This window comes from the organism of the source record quoted next, unplaced genomic scaffold, assembly GCF_019419815.1.
Source record: "Pyrus x bretschneideri cultivar Hongxiangsu unplaced genomic scaffold, Pyrus_bretschneideri_v1 Contig61, whole genome shotgun sequence".
NCBI classification, from domain to species: Eukaryota; Viridiplantae; Streptophyta; class Magnoliopsida; order Rosales; family Rosaceae; genus Pyrus; species Pyrus x bretschneideri.
The window spans coordinates 2,067,709-2,091,552 of record NW_025999800.1 but is presented as its reverse complement, the minus strand read 5'-3'; positions in this window follow the sequence as shown (position 1 = coordinate 2,091,552).

The window sequence follows — 23,844 nt, the reverse complement described above, 5'->3', positions numbered from 1 at the left end:
TTATAATACATATCTTCTGTTTCTCCTTTAAAATTTTGAGGTTTCCAATATAGGCTGATGACAGACTCTTAACTTGCTGTAAATATACATTTCTTCTTTTTCTGCTACTAATATCATGTATACCTAAAGTCTTTAAACTTATCTAAAGCTAATATTTGGATCCCTCTAAATCTCAGAATATTTTTGTATAAAGGAATCCACCTGTGTGAGGAAATAGACGCTAGTCTAAAAGACTTTTCATTAATCATGGTTATGTGTCTAGTTTTCTTCTTATGCATATTTACATACCAATCTGGAGGATTACTAATAAAACTTATGCAAATTTCTTTCCATTATTCTAGATAATCTTCTGCTATTTGTATAAGCTTTTCAGGAAATGATTCTAGTTAGGAAATATGGTTAATGAATATTTTATCAAGATAGCCAAACTCTAATAGTAAGGTTGGGGTAACTTTTACAGCAATATGTTTTTTTCTGATGCTCATAACTAAAATATCATGGTGTAAAATCTCTCATGTTAATCCTGGCTACAGCTATGCTAACTTCTGGTTTGCAATTACAACTCTCTGTACTATCACAAAGACATGGTGGATACATCTTTGTAATAATATTCATCCTTAGTTTTGGATCAAAAATGGACTAATGCAAAGCACATTGTAATTGTAATTGTAACTTTTTCATGCACTGTGATGCTCTGCTCAAGATTTTATTTTGCATATCTGGTGGCATTATTCTTAATTTTGCTTTTGAAATTTCTTCTAATATGATATCATCTCTTATTAAGTCTAAAGGTAAATTCCTAAGAAAACTTTAATATTTTTTTTGTTTTTCTCTATCACTCAGATGATGATACTGCTCATTATGTTGATGCTGCTTCATTTCAATATCTTCTTCCTAAGAGCTCAATCTTAATCTTTCTATCTTCTATGAGCTCATTAGCCTCTTGTTATATGGGCTTAATAACTTCTTTTTCTTTATTCTTATACTGATCAGTTTCTAAACCTATTTTTAATTCTCTTTTCAGGATATCACTTACGTTCTGCTGCATTCTAAGAGTTTGGAGTTCTTGATTCATTTTAGTAAACTTACTAAGTAATGACTCATGGTCTCTATAAATGGCTTGAAGATTGTGTTCAAGAGAATGAATATGATGTTGACTTCGAGGTCTTTATAAATGGCTTGAAGATTGTGTTCAAGAGAATGAATATGATGTTGACTTCGATGGAAATTAAAATTAAAACTATCAAACTCTTGTTTTAGGGCTCTAATTAATTTTTCATAGCCTAATCTCATGTTTGGCTGTTTGATTTGAACATTCCAAAAATTATTTAAGAGAACCTGTTGCTTATCAGTGAGTCCTGATACCCTTGACTTATACTTCAGAGTTAGATTTCTAATTCCTTCAACTATGGTGCCATTAAAGTTAAAGGTGGGTACTTGTGGTGATGCTAGTTTGCTTATACTATTTTGGAATACACTAAATGGTGGAGATCCATGGTGCATCATTATGATATTGAAATATGCTTTTTTGTCTTGTGGTCTTGTGTTATTTGAGGATGATGGTCCATGATATTTCATTTATGTTCAATGAATTAGTCTTGATAAGTTATCAGTTAATGTATTGTCACTACCTTTTATATGTTCAAAAATTAATTTAAAACTATTTCTTGTAATTGAATTACCAAAATTAACCTATCTTCAGGCTACTTGTTTATTAGTATGCATCTTATTATAATGAGAAACTATGTTTTGACAATTTGTTCTAATTGTAAATACTTCATTATGTAAAAATAAAAAGAATGCTTCAAGTGAGTTAATTATTTCTAAAATTTCTAAATCCGTTGATGGTAATATTGACTGTACATTATTAAATTTTCAAGTGAATATCTGAAAACTTATTCATCAGACTTTGGTGACTCCTTCTGTTTTTCTGGTACAGTATACATGCACATCTTAATAATGAAGCATCTGTTTCAAATATTTTGTAACTGTCATCTAATAGTAATATTAATGGTTTAAGTTTAGTAATTTCTTCCTTTATATTTTGGACTAATTTAATATCTTCACTAATAAAGTACTTTTGTCCTGTTTTGCTAGTTTTACAATGTAATACTGGTATTTTTCTTCCTAAATTAGGGATAAATTTTCTTGAATAATTTAATAATCCTAAAAATGCTTGTAACTATTTTTTATCTTATAACTTATTTGGAAATTCTAAAATTTCTTAGCTATATGATCTTGTAATTGTATTATGCCTGACATAATATAAATTCCTAAAATTTATATATCTTGCTTTTCTAATGCTATTTTATTTTTGTTAATCACTTCCATTATTGATAAATTCTTGTAAAACTATCTCTAAATGCTTCCTACGTTCATTTCTATTTTTACTATGTACTAAAATATTGACACACCCCGACCCAGAAAGTCCACTTGGACCCTGAATCGAGTTGTGCTGGCCAACACCTGGAAGTTGACGAAGCCATAAAATGTGATAGTGCATAAAAATTGAATAAATTTGAATCTAAAAGTGTCTAAATACCAGAGTGCGCTACGAGTGGGAGCGAACCCATTTCACACGCGATGTCAGAGCATAAGTAAGGTGCAGTAATGTGGGTAAGAATCATACCCTCAAAAATATCCATCCATACTAAGATTCACCATAGATTCTTGTCGATACAAACTCAGCAGCTAAAATCTGGAGGGCACCAAACAGAAGGCGTGAGTAAGCAATAAAACTAAGCTTCCCAAAGTTACTACCTCTCAAAAAGTAATGCCCCTAAACGTAAAACCCGTATCGTTTTCCATAAGACAGTACAACATATATACATATATCCAAACCATACTCGGAAATGACCAAAACCACGGTTTGCCATCACATCCACCATACATTAATAAGTAGGTCAAATGAACTAAATCAATACAAAGTGATATATCAGTTAGAGTCAGCTAAAATGACATGTACAACTTATCCGTATCTCATCAATCATGGTTAGCATATAAGTCGGAGTCACCTATATTGACCTGTACGACTTATCCATATCTCGTCAATCCTGGCTAGCATATAAGTCGGAGTCACCTATAGTGACCTGTACGATTTATCCATATCTCGTCAATCCTAGCTAGGATATAAGTCAGAGTCACCTATAGTGACCTGTACGACTTATCCATATCTCGTCAATCCTGGCTAGCATATAAGTCGGAGTCACCTATAGTGACCTGTACGACTTATCCATATCTCGTCAATCCTGGCTAGGATATAAGTCGGAGTCACCTATAGTGACCTGTACGACTTATCCATATCCCATCAATCCTGGCTAGCCAATAGCTCAATAAGTATACCTGCACACGAGTCGGAACCACCTAAAGTGGTCTGTACGACAAGACTGGGTGTAAATAAATACGCTCAATTGCTACGATCACGTGAAGACTAGGCGAATAATCGCGGGTCACCTACGAGTCGGAACCACCCAAAGTGGTCTGTACGACAGGACTGTGCACCTACCTTGAATCCAAGGTGAGCGTAAGGTGCGGGAGGTGAACATCACGTGAAGGACTGTGCCATGGCCACGGGCGGGAGCACTAACACCGAGGTGCAGGTTTATGAGCTCTCAATGCATCTTAATATAACATGTGCAACTCATGGCAACCAGTACGACCGTATCGAAGTTGCCAAACTCATAACTGTAGTCATGCTATAACGCAATCGATTCAACTAGTACCATAAACTCACCTGAACTTACCTGGATGTCCTGAGTTTACCTTTGCACTTGAAAGCATTCCCAATAATTATATGCAAGTAATATACATATGGATATATCATGATGCAATCTACTACTCAACCATGTCGTAGCATTTTCAATTATAAACAATATAGTGTGAAGTGTACAATTAATAACGCCCTACTCCCAAACTACTTATTTTCAAGGATAATTATTCATGACAACCCAATTAACACTAATTTAACTAACTAATTTATAAAACTAAAACTTGCCTTAACCAATTTCCTTCGCATTACTCAATTTCCCAAGCAAGGCTTTTGTCTCAAATATTTTATGGCTGCATCTAACGTCTCGTTAGACTGCCTACGTACCCTAAACAGGGATCAAGCCATTCGTAGTTCACATAATACTTCAAGCATTCACAATAATTATATATGAAAGTAATATGCCTAATCAATTTAAAGGTGTCGATAGAACTCTCAATAATATGTACGATAAAAAGGAAAATATGCACTCACCTGGAGTCCACGCTATGATTCTCCAGCGCACGCATCGAGGCGTCTTGAATGATTGGTCCCTGCAACGAAGTCCAAGAGTGGACGGAAGATGGTCAATTTTGCCCACGAAGCCGGCGGGTGCCTAAAACTTCCCAACGTCGATTCGTCGTCTACGGTGGTCCAACGGGGTCAAGGTTGGTTGGGTTTTGCTAATGGGATGATGGGCTACAAAGCCCAAGTGGTGGTATCGGCCATCGCTTTTCCGATTTGCCGGAAAATCGAAAAGGGTGGGCGGAGCACCATTGATTTTCGTCAACTTTCGTGGCCTCAAACCTCCACATCCCATGGTTAATCAAGTTGGTTCTTGGGTGGGTTTTGTAGAGGGGAATGAGAGCTTCAAGATGGTGGTTGTGACATCGAAAAACTCCACCGGAGTTGGCCGGAATCGGCCTTAGAAGATGGACTCGCGGTGGTGCAGGTATGCGTGCACGGGAAGCTTTCCTCCTCTTTTTTTTTTTTTTTTTTTTTTTTCTTCTCCATTTCTGATTGGGCTTCCCCCACAAAATGGGATTTAATTTAAATAAACCCTAACCTTGAATAACTAATTTCGAACGTCCGTAACTATACCGTTATAATCTGGACTCGCAAACGGCTTTCGCCTATATGTTCGTACCAATGAGTACTACGAGGATATGCTAAAAGAACAAGTCCCACATCTCTCAAGTCGATGGTCAACGGAAGTCAAAGTCCTTGCCTCTAGGGCAATTTCGTAAATTCATGCTTTTAAAATAAAATAAAAACGTAAAATTTGGAACGGGTTGTTACAAATATCATCTACATAAACACTACAAAAATTATCATATTTCTTAAAAATTTGATCCATCTTTCTTTGAAAGATCAATGGAGCATTTTTAAGTCCAAATGGCATAACAAGCCACTCAAAATGTCATTCTGGACAAGTAAAAACTATTCACTCAATTGATTCTTCTGCTAATCTTACTTGCCAAAATCCTGGTTTACAACAAATTTACTAAAATATTTACTCTCTTGAATTTTATTTATAAGCTCATCCTTATTTGGTAACTTATAACTATCTTCATATGTATTATCATTTAATTTTTTTGTAATTGTAAACTATTCTAGCATTACCTCTCTTTAGCTCTGAATGTTTTCTTACAATAAATGTTGTTGATCTATGTCTACACTTAGAGGGTTTAATTACTTTTAAATTTAATAACTCTTTTATTTGTTGTTCAAATTTTTGTTTCTCTAATAAACTACAAGGCATATCAGCTGTCTTAATGGTTACATCTGGATTAATTATATTTAATTTTGCTAATATTTTATTTTTTTCCTCCAATGTGATTGTGGGTCTTCTCCTATGATTCTAGTTTGTTCTGCTAATTGTCATAATTTTCCAAAATCTTTGGTCTATCTCACTATAATACTTCTATACGATTTTCTTCTTATTCATCAAACTCTTCTATATTATTATGCTCATCATTTTTTTTTTAGTTTTCTAAATGGGGTGTGATATCCACACACCCCATTTTATTTCTCATACATTTTTTAAATTTTCTATCGTCGGATCGAATGAATTGAAGAAAATCAACGGATATAAATTATCAAGGGGTGTGTGAGAAGTAAAATGGAGTGTGTGGATAACACATCTAGAAAGCACATCCCTTTCTAAATAATAACTATTTTAGCCACTATACTATTCTATACTTATGCTTTTGTATGATTCTGCAGTATTACTTTGATCAGTTATTGTAATGCCTCTTTTGAAAAATGTTATGTTAGAATTCATAAATAGAAAAACCTTGTAAACTTTTCCAAAAGTTTAAACCTAAAATGAATGGATATGATCCTACTGGTGAAACAAATGTTAGTGGTAAATTAAATTGTTGTTTTTCTACTTTAATAGACTCATTATTAAAGTAATGTATTAAATAAACTGGTCTCTCATCAAATTGTGTTATTCTCACTGGTTTTGCTAATTTTTGTCTATATTTTTCTGGTAATAACTCTTCTCTTATTACACTCTTTGTACTTCATGTATCTATTATAGCTGTTTTTTATATTTTGCATTCTTTTGTTAATTCTATTTCACAATTGATAGTAATTAAACAACTATTTTTTGGCTTTTCTATACTATGAACAATATTTCCTAATATTTCAATACTTTCTTATGATTCCACTAAATTAATTTTTAATAACCTTTCACTATAACACTTTTCACACAATATTAAAAATGTATTATAATATTTATTTGCAACTAATTTACTACATTTATGACATTTTTTCTGGTCAACCTAAGTTAATGTATTTGTGTTCTTCTTCATATTGTTCTTCTATGAATGCACACATATACTCTTCTAAATCATTATTTGAACTACTTGAATTTTCCGAGTCTGAATCTATCATATTTATATTTTCTATACTTTAAATACACTTATTATCACTTAAATCATCTAAACTATATATTGACTGAATATCTTCATCTTCTTCTAACTTAAACAACTCCATTAAATATACTTTATCTCTCGGTTGTTTTCCTAATGCTGGACATTTATGTCTAATGTGTCCAACTTCTTCACATGAATAACATTTACAACTACTCTTATCTTTTGAAGCTTTATATTTTCTAATCTAAGGTCTGTCACTTCTTTTCCTAAATTGTTTCGAAATATATTTTCTCTTCCTATATGTTTTTGAAGGTCTTATGCTAAAATTCTTATGCTGTTTGTATGGTTTGTATGACTTATATTTCTTTTTTTGTATATTTTCTTATGCTTATTTTTCTTATGACAATTATATTGTTATGGTAAATCTATATTTTTACAGCTCATATAAAATTGTTTCCTAATTTGTCTCTTAGATTTTACTTAGCTACACTTATGTCTAAGTGTATCATATACATCTTGAATTCTAGGTCCTATTGTAATATCATTTTTCCTTGGATGTTTTTATCATTCATTCCAAATCTTTTCTCCTATTGGTCATTTTATTTTTGTCATATAAGTATCTAATAAATTAATATCACTAATTCTACTTGTTATTCCCAAAATTTAAGGAAATCTGATATATACTCAATTATGTAATGTAAATCACAAATTTGTAATTGTTTTAAAATTTTAATTGCTTGTATTTATTCTTGTTCGCTTCTACCATTTAACATATTATGATCTAAAAATTCTTACTTAATTAAAGTAACAAAACCATCAATATTAAAATGCATTTTAACTGCCTGATTGCTCTGGATTTTGAGTTTTCCATGACTGAAAATAATAAAAAACTAGACCATTTAAACTATGCTCAAAATAATCTAACATATTTTGTGAATTACTAAATCTAACATTAATGATGCATGTATGCAACTTTTTTCCCATCTCTCAATTGTTCTCTCTCATTCTTATGGATCTACATTATCTAAGTTTAATATATTAACTACTATATTAATTTGTTATAATCCTCTTAAATATTGAATCCTATTTTTTCTAGGTGGTTTCATCATATTCTTCAACATAATCTACTCCTACTTATTCATTATATTGTTCATTTGTTTATTTCAAAAATTGTTGATCAGTTCTACCTACATATCTTGGATTTTCTACTCCTGATGTACTATTTTCTTCTGCTGGATTACATTCTGCTTTTAACTCTAATAAATTATTATATTCTTTTAATCCTAAAATATGTTTTACTTGTATTTCTAAAATTAATTTTTTTTCATTTCTTCATTTGAAATCCTATGTAGTCCTCAATCATATGCCTTATATTTTTCTAAGTATTCTTCTTCATCTAAATGATCAATATCTTCAATAAGCTTATATACAATATGATCAAAATTTTGCTCAACTAAATTAATATCTAAATTATCAAAAGCCATATGAATACTCTCATTTTCAATCTCACTCTCATCATCTTCTATATTTTCTAATTGTTGCTTCACCTGTACTAGTTTCATATATTTGTACTCTATCTGTTGTCTATTTCTTGTTACTTGTAAATTAGTTAATATCAACTGAGTTCATTCTAAAAAGTTATTATCTACAGGTTTTGCTTTTATCATATTTATATGTTTACTACCAAATGTTTAAACTAAATTTTGAAATTCTAAATTAAACTTATGATTATATTTATCAGAAACTTTACCAATATACATTAAACTAATACACAAATTTTTCTACTCTCCTTTCATATTATAATTTTTTTTTCTTCTTATACTTACTTTAATATATTTACTAAATTCATTTATTGTCATAACATAATTAGAAATACAACTTATGACTGCTAAATTTGAACTTAAATCTACTTTAGCCGTTGCTATTGCTGCTTGCTGGTGATTATCTCATCTATCATCGTATATGTATACTAAAGCTTTTGTGCCTACTTATGCTCTGGTTAATGTGACATCCCACATCGCCTAGGAAGTGATCCTTAAATGTATATTCTCATCCTTACCTAGCACGAGGCCTTTTGGGAGCTCACTGGCTTCGGGTTCCGTAGGAACTCCGAAGTTAAGCGAGAAGAGGGCTAGAGCACTCCCAGGATGGGTGACTCTCTGGGAAGTTGCTCGTGAGTTCCCAAAAAACAAAACCGTGAAGGAATGGTAAGTCCAAAGCGGACAATATCGTGCTACGGTAGTGGAAGCGGGCCCGTGAAGTGATCCGCCCCGGGTCGGGATGTGACATTGGTATCAGAGCCTATCCCTGGCCGGAAATGTGCCGACGAGGACGTCGGGCCCCTAAGGGGGGTGGATTGTGACATCCCACATCGCCCAGGGAGTGATCCTTAAATGTATATTCCCATCCTTACCTAGCACGAGGCCTTTTGGGAGCTCACTGGCTTCGGGTTCCGTAGGAACTCCGAAGTTAAGCGAGAAGAGGGCTAGAGCACTCCCAGGATGGGTGACCCTCTGGGAAATTGCTCGTGAGTTCCCAAAAAACAAAACCGTGAGGGAATAGTAAGCCCAAAGCGGACAATATCGTGCTACGGTAGTGGAAGCGGGCCCGGGAAGTGATCCGCCCCGGGTCGGGATGTGACAGTTAATCTTGCTATTCTAATTAATATTGTTCCTAAAGGTGTTATTTTCTTACATGAGTAATTGCTTATTTACTAAGTAAATTAAGTGTAACTTCTTTATCAATACAACTAACTTCATGTTGATTGATGCTACTTACAATTTTACTTCTATTTTCAAAGAAACCTAATTGATACAAATTATATTTATTTTTCTGAGTTCTCTCAAAACTTCTTCTAATGAATTCTTGTGGTTCTTCTTTGTTTTGATAAATATCTTCAGCTCTAACTACTTCTTTTCATTTTCTCCTAAAGAGTTCTAGTTTTTTGTTATCAAAAGGATTTATCTTAGGTCTTCTATTATGATTATTGGTACTTAAAGTTAAATTTTCTAATTTTTCAAACAAAGATGGTGGAAGTGATGAAAATGTGTTATCTAAAATTTGATTTATTTCTGCTCTTCGTTCTGCAACTTGTTCTAATTTTTCATCTAAATTTAAAACTAATTGGATAATTAAATTATTTTGTCTAATAGGGATATTACTACCAGCTACTGGTGTTGAAAAATCTATTAAACCTATTGGCTCTTTATCTAACTTACTAATTTCTTTCAAAGCTTGGATATATTTTCTATTAGTTCTAGAATCGATCATTAAACTAATAATCTATCTATTTTATTATGCAACTTATCTACTTGTTCACTCAACTATTTTTTTCACTAATTGGATTTTTTGAACTATTACTTTTAAACTGCCTCAAACTATTTCTAATGATCTAAGTTCTACTGTTTTTGTCACTAATCGCCAGGGGATGATCCTTAAATGATTTTTACTACACAGGCTTTGGGAGCTCACTGCTAGAACTTTAACTGGGGCTAAGCACTCCATGGTGCCTATGGAGTGTCGTGATCCCAAAACAAACCGTGAGGAGGTAGCAAAGGACATATCGTCTATGGTGTGAAGTGGCCGGAAGTTATCCAGGCCGGGATGTGACATTGGTATCAGAGCCTATCCCTGGCCGGAAATGTGCCGACGAGGACGTCGGGCCCCTAAGGGGGTGGATTGTAACATCCCACATCGCCCAGGGGACTGATCCTTAAATGTATATTCCCATCCTACCTAGCACGAGGCCTTTTGGGAGCTCACTGGCTTTGGGTTCCGTAGGAACTCCAAAGTTAAGCGAGTAGAGGGCTAGAGCACTCCCAGGATGGGTGACCCTCTGGGAAGTTGCTCGTGAGTTCCCAAAAACAAAACCGTGAGGGAATGGTAAGCCCAAAGCGGACAATATCGTGCTATGGTGGTGAAGTGGGCCCGGGAAGTGGTCCCATCCAGGCCGGGATGTGACAGTTTAGGCTTACCATCTATGAGGTTAGTAAGCTCTTTTATCTCTCCTTTGCTAGGAAACCTTTGAATATTTTTATTATTATCTTTTAACTGGGATGTAATATAATCTAAATTTTTTCAAATTGCTTTTGTGGAATTTTTCTGAAAATGCTCTAACAACTGGTTTAACAAATGATTATGCTTATTATTTTATAATTTTATATTTTTTGCTTGACTAATAATAAGATCTACAATACTTTTGGCTTGTAGATTTTCTTCACCATGCAAAATATGATTATGTTTTCTTAATGAAAAATAACAAACTAAACTATTTTGATTGAAGGTTATTTTTCTTTTTTGATGTTCACTAATTTCTAAATTAAGGTACCTTTCTCTAAAAGTTTCGGCTAACTGATTTCTTAGAAACTCTCTTTCTTCTCTCAAGTTCTCTAAAATTTGATCTGTTGCTCTTTTTGCTTCTAAAACTCTATGAAGCACTTCTGTGTTATTATATTTACTAATAAATGAAGGGTGTTCAAAATAACCAAGATAAAACTTTTGCTTCTTCAAAGTCCTGCTAATTCTTTTGGATACATATGCTAATTTTCTCTTTATGCTAGTTATAGTTGGGTGTCTAGGACAATAAATGTCTAACGGTTGTGGTTGACAAGGTCTACAAGGACAATAATATCTATTGTTCATACAAAATTAAGCAAGTGTATGATATCAGTTGTGTTAATAACTTCCGTCCTCAAGGTACTTTACTAATATAATTATATTATTAAAATGCTAAACTTGGCTCTGATATCAAATTCGCATAGCAAAGGCCCGGTTAAATAGTTTGATGGTTATTATAACAACTAGACATAAAACCTTGCACATGGAACTCGACATGTTTCATCATGACGGCCACTCATAGTAAATGCATAAGGTCTTAACGGCTGAACTCAAAGGTACCCTAGTTAATGTCTAGTTATTTGTATGGTAAACATTCAACTATAACAAAGTGCTCGAACAAAGTATGATCGTCAATTTTGCAGGTTAATAATATAACTACAATAATGTTTTCTTTTTTTGGACTAGAAGTCTAATTAAACAAACACACTAAGGAAGGAAATAAAATTTACTTAAGACTTGGTAATTGAGTGAATCTGTATACTTGAACTTTTATTGATATGTAAGATGTTTATAAAGAGAAGTGTTTACAATGAATTCTAGGAAAACTTCAGATGCTATCTGTTAGAGGTATGTTGGAGTAGTGTGTGAGTTGTGTTTTGCATGGGAGGAAAAACTCCCTTATATACAATATCCTAAACAACAAAACAACTCTTCAACTATTTGCAACTTTTTTGAATAGTGACAGTGCACTATTTTTTAAAACTATCAGAACTATTTTTGAAAGCTGTCATTTTTCTTATTTTACTTGTGATTTCCTTCTTTTGGCTGTATTCTTTGATGAAGACCACGTGAACATTGCTGAATACTGGGCCATTTTATACAAATGTTCGAAGAGTAGAATTGATATTTTTGAAAACTTTTGGACTAAAGACTAAACCTAAAGTTTTCAGGGTCTTTCGTTAGTTTTCCCTAATTGGAAACCTTTTGATACATTATTTTCCATAAAATCTTCAAATACATTTGAAATTTGTTTCCTTTTCTTCCAGATCCTAATTTTTCTGTGTACAGTGTCATTTCAAATACACTAAATAGTCATCAAATACATTGTATTGGTCCACAAATTAGCAAGATTAACATTAACTACGTTGCCAAACGGTTAAAAAAGAAAAAAGGGAAAACGAAAATCTCACCCAGAAAAAGAAAACGAAAGGAAAGGAAAAAAGGGGCCAAAATTTGCATGGCTGAGAATTCCAAAACCTAAACCTAACCCTAATCATATACCCCTATCCTTCACCAACCCTCCACCCTCCCTATAAATTGGCCTAATTACTGAGTGTTTTTGCACCAACAAAAAGTAGCCTTCTCCCGTGTAATTGGAGTTAATTAATTATACACAATTAGAATGTGGATGCTAGCTTTAGAAACTCTAGATGACGGTGAAGACGAAGCTGATGAAGAACACCTTATAGTTCTCAACTCAACCATCGAATTGCCGATTTACCAGAGAGGTATTATACAAGGCTTTTTAGCACATAGTTTTCAAATTTTCAGATTCATTTTCAACTTCTAATATGTCTTGGTGTCTTTTATTTGTAGATAATTATAATCCAAGATCACAAAATAAATATGACGTGGAAATATATGTACATGTATTATTTATTTACGGTGCTGTCTTGAATATACATTCATCTGTATGACAAAAATAACTCTTCTGATGCAGAAGAGGAAGCCACTCGGGAAAGCTGTAGGGTTTGTCCTCGACCTTCAACATGCAGAGTTGCATTTCTTGTGTGGCTCGGCTTAATTGGATTTCTCAACAGACGCTACAGGTACAGCAACCGCCGCACGTGTGTCTTCCTGATGCTGAACCAAAATGATAAGCCCTAGAAGCCTCCAACCCAGAAGCATCCTTGTTTTGGCATAGCTTCATAAAATTAATAAATGAAGATTTAGGGCTCGTTTGGTGGACCGGAAGAGCGTAATCTAAAACTGGACACGAGACGCACATGCAGTACTTGTAAAGATAGGACAAATACAATGGCCTCCAAGTATCGTTAACTAAAGAATTTTCTATGACTTAGGTCATGTCACTTGCACATGACATATGTAAAAGGGTAAAATCATCATTTTCTATGCCCGTTGGTCTTTAAGGTTACCAGGACTCTTTCAAGAGAGAAGAGAGACATCGCCTGCATCGCTCCTCAGCTTTTCTTGTGCCCATTGGTTGATGATCTAGGTGCGTTGCACTTTAAGGCGATTTCGAAACTTTTGCTCAAAAAATTCTCAAACAGAGACAAATCTTAATGAATTATCAACGTTGGTTGAACGAAGAGATGTCTTTCCAACTCAGAGATGGTGGGGAGCTTCCACATTACAGTAAGTGTACATAATTTGGTTCATCAGATGAATTTTTATTGAGGACTTAATTTGGTTCAATAAAAAATAAAGTTATGTCGTCTCTTTCTGTGTTTGCACAGATTCCCTCGTTGTACTAGGTTTCAGGGAATTTAATACTATCAAATTAGGTTTTTATTTTTTTATTTTTTTATTTTTTTTATTTTTAATGTTGATTGGGTGGTCCTAATGAATTAAGTTGGTGTTTGTGTCGTCCTATTGTTTTCATACTTGAATGCACTGGTTTTTATCTGACGAAAAAATAAAAATAAAAAAAAATTGAATTTTTTGGTTTGTGGTTGAATCTTTGGGATTTGGGGTTTTGCTGACTTAGTGATTGAAATGAATCTTTGGGATTTGGGGTTTTGCTGACTTAGTGATTGGAACGAATTCATACATATTCTGCTTATTCATTTGGCATATACCATTTTTGCATATTCATTTGGCAACCATTCCTTCATTGTTTTAGAGAAATAAACCTTGTGGTGATATTAGTTTAGGTATGCATATCCACAGCCAATAATGGCTCACTAAGATGGGGTATTTGACTCTCCTTTTACTGACTATGCAGCTGTAACAGACTAATTCTCCCTTAAAATTCACCATGGGGGTTATTTAGTGGATGGCTTTTACTTGGGGGGAAAAGTGCATTGGAAGGACAATATTAGTAGAGATTGTATAACCATGTGGGACTTATGGGGCTAGCAGAGTATCTTGGGTACAATAAAGAGACCACAAAGTTCTTTTATATGAAGAAAAGGAAATGATGGGTTCCTATTACTTGTGATGCAGATTGCTTTCAATGTGCAAAATGTGTAACCAAAAGAAGCATAGTAGTGATTTACCTCACAGATAAGTCACAAGAAGTGCAGAATATAGAGATTCAAGCATCATTGCAAAATGCTATAACTCAGATCAATGTAGAAGATGTTATTCCGATTGAGGGTTCACATGTTGCTCAAGAAGTTGGTTATGTAGATCTTGAAGGAGAGTATGTTGCAGATGATGAGTGTGATGAAGAGGATGATAGAGAAGAATATGTAGTTAATGGTGGCGCCTTGGTGGATGCTGAGTTAGAAGTTGATGATGTTGTTGATGAAGCAGAAGAACCTGATGAAGATGATGAAGATGATGAAGATTCCAGGGACAGTGATTATGAGCAAAGTGAGGATGAAGATGACAATAATTTTCATAGATTTGTTGTACCAGAAGATACCGAAGAGCAGTATAAAGAACCAGGTGAGGAGGAAACAGATGAGTATGATACCGAGGAGCTTGATAGTCTGCATGGGTCTGAATCTGAGCAAGAAAATAAGTTGAAATTGTCGAAAAGTTTAGAGGCCCCAAGATTTAAACAATATAATAGAGATCATAACTTAAGAGATCCAAAACTTTGTTTGGGCTTCGAATTTCCTACTGTTGGAGAGTGTAGAGAAGCTTTAAGGTACTATTCAAATAGTTGTGCAAGGATGGTTAGACTTGAGAAAAATGACACTGTTAGAGTTAAGATGGTCTGTGATGGTGAATCTGAAGAAGGACCTTGTCCTTGGAAGTTGTATGCAAGCAGAGTTAAAAGAGGGTCGACTTTTAGGATTAAGACATTCATCAAAAGTCATACTTGTGGTAGAGAGGAAAAGGCAAAGTTTGCAACCCCAAGTTGGTTGGCTGAAAGGTTTGATGAGGATCTTAGGAGAAATCCTAACATGTCTGTTCCAAATTTCATGGAAATGGTGAGAAAGCACTACAACATTGATGTGACTAAGGATCAAGTTTACAAAGCTAAGTCATTTGCTGCTACAAAAATACAAGGAAGCATTGAGGAGCAGTATGGTAAATTATGGGATTATTGTCATGAGGTCAAGGTTCAGAATCCAAGGAGTACAGTGCTAGTGAAGACAAAATTGAGGGGTGATGATCCTGTTTTTGAGAGGATGTATATATTCTACGATGCTTGCAGGAAGAGATTCATAGAAGGGTGAACGACTATGGTTGGGTTTGATGGCTGCCACATCAAGGGAAACCATCCAGGTCAACTTCTTAGTGATATTAGGATTGATGCTAATAATGGCATGCTCCCAATAGCATTTGGTATAGTTGAAATTGAGAATTAAGAGACCTGGACTTGGTTTCTTGATATTTTTTTTTTTTCAAAAATGTTGGTATACTGAATGGAAATAGATGGATATTTATTACAGACAAGAAGAAGGGCCTGGGACTAGCTATTGTGAACTTAATGCCTGATGCAGAGCATAGACATTGTATTAGGCACCTTCATAGCAACTTCTGGTCAGATGGTCATGGTAGTTTGGCACTAAAACAAAGGCTAGGGGTTGCAGCTAGGGTCACTACTATTCCTACATGGCAAGCAGAGATGGATAAGATCCTGTTGCTATCTGAAAGTGCATATGACTGGTTGGTAAAAAGGCTAGCTAAAAATTGGAGCAGGTCACACTTCTCCATTGGTTCTAAGTGTGATATTTTGCGAAATAATTTGTGTGAGTGCGTCAATTCTAAAATTCTAGAAGCAAGGGACAAGCCTATATTGAGAATGCTACAGAGAATTCATAGTTACTTGAGGTTGAGAATGGCAAGAGAAGAGAAATGGCATCGAAAGGTTGGACTTAAAATTGTTAAGATTTTGGAAAAGATTGCTCAAGAGAGTGGATCATGCATTGCTCAAAATGCTGGGGGAGGCAAGTTTCAGGTGACACACATTTATGGGGCGCAATATGCAGTGGATTTAAATAGACACTCATGCTCATGCAGAAAATGGGACCTATGTGGTATTCCTTCTTGTCATGTCGTGACCGCAATTACTAGACAATAGAAGAGTCCAATCGACTATGTAAACCCAGCATACAAAAGAAAGGCATATGACAGAGCTTACGGGAATTTTATCTCCCCAATGCCTGGCCAAGATTTGTGGGAAAAAACTGGTAATGGACCCATTAAGCCTCCTTATTACCGCAAGCAAACTGGAAGACCAAAAAAGAGTAGGAATAAGGAGCAAGATGAGATACTAAAAGGTGCTACTAAATTGAAGAGGTATGATATAATCATGCACTGCTCAGTTTGTGGCTCAGATGCACATAATTTTTCCAAGTGTCCTCTAAAACAAGGAGAAGGCGGCAACAATTGACAAGTAGAGAAAGTTACAAGTTGTAAGCACATCTGTTTCTTTTTTTTTCTTTTTTTTTCTTTTCTCTTTTCATGAAATTGAATCAATGATATTAATATTCAATGTGCATGGCAGTAAGAATATATGTTTGATATTTGCATATAGGGTCGTAGAGAAAGTTTAGTTAAAAGAGGAGGCCATGTTGCCCAGACTACAAGGACTACAAGCGAAGGGGGGGATCCGAGCACCAATCTGTGATGCATCCAAGAGGAAGTGAAGAAGTGCTACAAGGCCAATCAGTTATAACTGGAGAACCAAAAAGGAACAAATCTGTAGCAAAAAGAGCAAGGACTTGGAGACCGTGAATGTTCAGATGTTGCGTTTTGTAAAAGACAATTAATGACTTGTTTTGTAAAAGGCAGATGATGACAAAGTAAACACTGCCTATGACTTAAGAAAAGCAGTTCATGACTTGCTTTGCTTCCCGAACCTTGTTTTGTTATGTTATTGGTGTTGGATATATGTCAACAATCTGTAATAAAAGTATATATGCTAATAAATAATAAATACTAATAAATATTGAACAGAGTATGAACAATGAAATAATATTAAACAGAAAAATTGAAGATCGATGCTTGCGTACTGCAATGTCCTTGAAACAGAAATTTCGTCCCTACTCAGTGCTTGTAGTTCTACGGACGTCTGCTTCACCAGGATTCAACGATCTAAGTCGGGAATTCTAGCACCGGAAAAATTGACTTCTGGCGAATTTTTGTGTGGTTCTCTTAGAAAGGATGTTTATGATTGTAGAAGAAGAATGTTGATTTTCTGTATTCTAAATGTCATGCAGATGGATGTATATATAATGGGATTATGCCTGTTCGCAACAGGTATGAGAATGAGGTGTGACTATTGGGAGACATCTCTTCAGAGGGGTGCTTTGCTCTGAGTTTTTTATGAACTCTTCAGACTTCATTTGAAATGATGAGTATGTTGGAAATAATAAAAAATTAATTAATTAATTAAATTCGAAATTAATTAAATATGAAAATAATTAATTAAATAATTTAATTATTAGAGCCCGAGCCCAAGAGCAAGCCCAAGGCCCTTTTGATAATTAATTATATATTAATTATCAATTAATTATTACACCCCAAAACCCAACTCCAAGGATGAGCTCAGTTTTATTCTCCAAGGTATGGTACTATAGTCCAATCACATTCTATAAGGGACAAAAGCCTTATAAAGGGAGAATCTTGAGTGGTGAGCAATGTGGAACAATGAAATTCTATTCAAAATTTCCAGCAATTGGCATGATGTGGAATTGGTGCCTTAGACTTTATTTTTGGATTGAAAATAGAGAAAATATAGTATGGAATTATTTCAATGAAATTTGTTGTTGAGAGTTGAAATTATTTTCATGAAATTTGCTTTGGGATGGTCAAATCGAAAGCCCTTAATGTTTGTATAAGATTCCCAGCTTAAAAAGTTGCAAATTAGGCTTTATAAATTTCAAAATTTGGAAAATTTGAGCAGGGAAAAGTGACGAGATGGATGTTTCTCCTGGTTGTATTTCTTGAGCGATGAAATGACGATTTTATCTTTCAAATTGTGTCTTGTGCAAGTCACATAACCTAAGTTAACAAAAAATTGGATGGAAAAACTTAAAATTTAATGGCAATGATGAAATTGGTTGTTTGTAATGAGTTTAGTGACCTATTTTCTAAAAAGAATAATTCAAGGACCTAATTTTCACTTAGGTGATAATTCAGGGACTAAATCGGCAGTTCAAAAAAATGAAAATTTTGGTAACGGTCCCTAATTGACCAAAATCTTAGACCGAAACTTTATTAATTTGAATACTTTGATTCAAAGACAAAATGCTAAATTACAAAATTAATTAAGAAATTAATAACAAAAATTAATAATTCCTTGCTGTAATCATGCAAAGTTTATTCCATATGAGGATTTTGAATTATTTCCTCAAATTTAAAATGTGCGACTAGATTTTACTTTTTTGAGTTACAAAAAGTGAAAACTTAACATTAAAAGCAACGGGTACATTTTACATAAAAAAATTCGGTACATTTTTAATGAAAAATAGGTACGTTATAAATAAACTATGGGTACAAACAAAAGATCAAAAAAATTATGAATACAAACTAAATTTTAAAAATATGGCACAAAAATAACTTAAATCTATGGATACAAATTAAAATTACAAAGGAAATTGGTACAAAAAAAAAATAAAAATGGTTGCAAATTGAAAATAGTTACAAATTAAAAACAGAAATATATGATACAAATTTTTGCCATAAACTTAAGTATACTAAATGTAATGGTTTTTTAACAGTAAATTGATATATTTGAAAATAAAATTTAAGATGCTAACATGTAAATATTTTATTATTGAAATAATGACATGGATAAAAATCAAAGACCTTGATAAAAATAAAAATTAAAAAAATAAAAATTCAATCAATGAAATAAAAAAGGGAGTTCTAACAAAACACTTCTAGTACTGTTATGTGACAGCCCGTCTCGAATTATTTGTACCGTAGATGTGAAATGACGATTTTGCCCCTGGACGTTAATTTGTGTTGTAGGGTGTTTGGTTTCTTTTGTTTTTGGTTGGTGGGCTGCCATCTGGACCACACACTCACAAACACCCATCTCTTTCTTCCCGTGACTCTCTCTTTTCTCCTTCCGTTGTCCGTACAAGTGGTACGGTTACTCTTCAAACTACCTTCATCTTTCACTGAATTGACATCGAGGAGTTTACTTTTGTGTTCTTTGTGAGCTCAGAAGCTCATCCATACCCTTAAATCGACGTGGAACCTCGAAAACCTAAGAACCATGGAACCCCGATTTGGTGCACTGTTCATGCACACGTGATCGTGAGGTTTTTAGAAGTTTTTAAGGTTGTAGAAAGCTTTAGGACGTCTTCACGAAGCTTGGGGAGTAATTTTGAAGTGTTTTGGACGTCAGGAAGCTCGAGTTTGTCGAGTTGCAGGGTTGGTCGAATTATCGAGGTTTCTCCGGCGAGATTCTGTTGGTTTTAGGTCCCCAAAGTGGTAAGGTTTTGTTTTACTCGTTGTAAGCTTCATTTTGGTACAAATTTCATGGAATTTGGTTGAGAAATGAAGAAGATATTAAGGTTTGAAGTTTTTCCAGAAACCGGCGAAATTCGAGTTGCTAACGGCGGCGACCGGCAAGGCTCACCGGAGAAGGAGGCAAATATTTTTGTCAAAGTTAATGGAATATTCTAATGGCGTTAGGTAACAGTCATCAACTTCTATTAGGGTTTGAACCGAATATTCCCTAACGCCATTAGGGTTTCACACGCGTGCCAAGCATGTGCCCGCGCGTGGCCAGCGCGTAGGAGGTCAGAAAATTATTTTAAAAATATGGGGATGTTTGTGAGGTTGAGTGGAGTCTGTTGGTATATTCAAACACCCCATTTGAGTAATGTATGAGAAGTTATTACCTAAGGTTGGTTATGTGCGTTAAATTGACGGTTTTATAGTTGTTTCGCATATAGGTGAGGACTATCCGAAGGACGAGCGCAACCACGCGAGGCTCGGGGCTTTCAATCCTTCTACGTGTCAATGAGTGGGCTTTTATATTCTATATATATATTGATTGGTATCTTTCTAGAAATTACGTTTTAATGGTTTTATAATTGAAATGCCATGTCGAATATCATTGATATTATTATTATTATTGTGATTGTGTTGGTTATGCTTTGGTGCCGCGGACGCTCAAGTAAGTCAGGTGAGTATGTTGATAGTAATAGATGTGGTGTTGATGAGATTGAGTTATAGCTTATATTCCTGCACCTCGATGATTGTGCTCTGCCAGAGTAGGGCCTAGCCTTCACATGATCGTTCATCTCTCGCACTGTACGCTCACCTTGAATCCAAGACAGGTGCCAGCCTGTCGTATAGACCACTTTAGGTGGTTTCAACTCGTAGGTGACTTGCGATACATCGCACAACCTTCACGTGATCATAGCACTGAGCATATTTATAGACACCAGCCTGTCGTATATACCACTTTAGGTGGTTCCAACTTGTGTGCAGGATAGTGGTTCTGACTCGTGTACAGGTCACTTTAGGTGACTCCGGCTAATGTACTGATAGTACTGGCTTATTATGATTTGTTTTATCTCACCTGCTTGATGCTTATACTGTTTGTTTGGATATGCTGACGTGGCATATTCTAGCATGGCATATTTGAGCTTTATCATTTTTGCATGATTTGATATACGAGTACGTATAATATTTTCTGGAAAGTATACGGGTTTTACAGAGAGGGGTTATTACTTGATATTGAAATGGTTTGAAAAACAAACTTTGTTTTTGCCCACTCACATTTTTTGTTTTGCGTCCCTTCCAGGTTTTAGGTAGCGAGGATGTGGGTGACGAAAGAGGCATCGAGGCATTTCTGACAGAGCACCCTCCATGTAGGATTTTCTAGTTCACTTGTGTAGCGTTTGTTTATTTTGGACTGCACCTAGGATACTTGAACTTCTACTTTGCATTTTTCCTTCTATGTTTGTCACTAGTACTCACTGATCTTTTTATTGTAAATTATCTTGTTGACTTTATTTCCTCGTATTTTCACTTTTTTACTTCTGCATTGCGCACTTGGCTACGTCACCTCACGTGACGGCCAGCACGCCCCAATTTTTGGATCGGGGTGTGTCAGTTCACTTTTAACGAAAACCCACATTTTTACCTTTTCTTGGTACTATTCACTACACTTTTATTTGTCATTTTCCATTAAAACTAAAGTTTTTTTTAGACTTTTCGTTAGTTTTCCAATATATAAAAAAAAAAAAAAAATTGATGCATGATAACCTAATTTTTCCTAAAATAAATCAAGTTTGGAAATTTTTTTAAAATTGGTAATTTGGGTTTCTGCTGAGGGAATACTTAGTTCGGGTGGAATCATCCCATAAAGTAAATATTAAACGTGGGCTTCTTTAAGCCCAATTTCTGTAAGTCCCTTCCCAAAAATGTCCTCCCCAAGTCCACCACATACGTGTCATTTCAATATTGATATCATAATTTTTAATTTTTTTTAACAGCTTAAGATCAGGCTGTGGAAAGTGGGGGTGGCCATTTAAAACTGAAAATCGAAACCGAAACAAAAATTAAATCGGACCGTACCGAACAGTTTGGTTTTGCGATTTTGAAACCGAATCACAAAGTAGGAAATGGTTTGGTTTCGATTTTGACTTTTGAAAACTATACCGAAACCAAAACCAAACAGCACCATAAATATTAATAAGCATTTAATTAAATGTATATATTAGATGTCATGTTTTAATAGGTTGTTTGTTAGAGTCCATACATTTAGTATGAATCCAACCACACTAGAATATCATCAGTCATCACTTTCTTTCTCTTCGACATAATATCACCACTCATGAGTAGGGGTGGGCACTTGAATGCATTGTCCTACAATAGATATGTGATCAATGGGTAAGTGTTCCATGCAAAGGACGTTGAGAAATCGAAATTGCAAGGGAAATAATGCTTAGCTTCCTCATAGATTTAAGGGTGCAACCATGCAAGTCTTGTTTGCTGGGCAATTAGACCATCTCCAAATGAGATGTCAAATATGCCAAATAGGATTAAAAGACATTTAGGTGTTCTCCAATGGATATGTCATATATGATATGGCATGTGAGTCATTTGACTCCTTGCTTTCTAGCTGCTTTTTTTTTTTTTTTTTTTACAGAAAACAAAGAAGGAGTTAAAAATATTTATTTGAATTTCTTAATACATGGATCCCATTAACAACCAATAGAATAAAAACTACAATTAATTTTGCTTATTTTTTAATAGTTAATGTAACTCTAGGCCTAATAAAATAATAAAATAAATATTTGACACATTCATTGGAAAAGAAGAGAATTTAGCACTTGTATTTAATTTGCCACATCAACCATCAAATAAAAATTTGACATATTATATTTGACATCTCATTTGGAGATGCTCTTATAATATACATCTGCCATGAGTCCGTAACATTGGATCATTGATACATGTTATCTACTACATAGAATATGCATGTAAAGTTGCAAACCGTTCATGCATTTCTTCTTCCCAAGCCTTACAACTTTTGTGTGGCACCTGGTACCTAGCTAGCTAATAAGGTTGCTCTGTGAGGACTTTTTACTGGTTTTTAATGAGGAATTAGTTTCATTTTATATACTGATTATGACATTTTGTAGCGGTTCGATTAGCTACAGCTGATGTTTAATTTGTACCCCTTAAGAGCACTCTCTATGATGTCTAGATTGGGAAATGCTTAATAATGTGTTCTAATGTATGATGTCTTTCATTTTAAGTTCTGACTTATGATCTTACTAGAAACTACTTTTCTTCTAGATAAGTTTTTTTTTTTTTTTTAAGTTCTTTGTTGATTGCATTCATGTAAAGCTTGAGGTAATGAGCGTTTAGTATTTTAAATTGTATATGTTTTCTTAAAAACTAAACCAAACGGTTTGGTTTCATTTGGCTTCAAACCGCACTGAACCGAACCGCAAAAAGTTTCAGTTTTGATTTTACTCAAAACCGCACTAAACCGAACTGTGCCCACCCCTAGTGAAGAGCAACTTACATAAGATGGATTCACCATTAGGTGGCATTTCTATTCAATAATACAATGTCATGTGTTGAAAACACATTGATTTATTGGAATTCGAAACCACATTATCAGTAAACCCATTCCATCAGTCCTTCTTTGTGTTGTGAGATTTTTTTCTTCTTGTCTGGGAAATATATGCATATTAGAACAAGTTTAATGGCTAAATCTGATACAAAAAATAAAAATAAAGAAAGAAAAAACACAACTAAAAAGTTAATTTAAGGGTTTGTAACTCGAGTAGCAAGAGCATTTATTCATGCACTTGGGGTCTTCCTATTATTTGTATCAAAATAAGTAGCGATTACACACACTATACCCAATTGGCCTGTTTAGTGGGCTGATTAGGATAGGTTGTAACTAATAAAAATGGATTTGAGTCCAGTAAATTTTTTATTGTGTCAAAATATGAGATGACAGATGGGTTATGAATCCACAATAAAATGAGATATATAATCTCTTTTTCCTAAAACTCAATCTCATCCAACCCA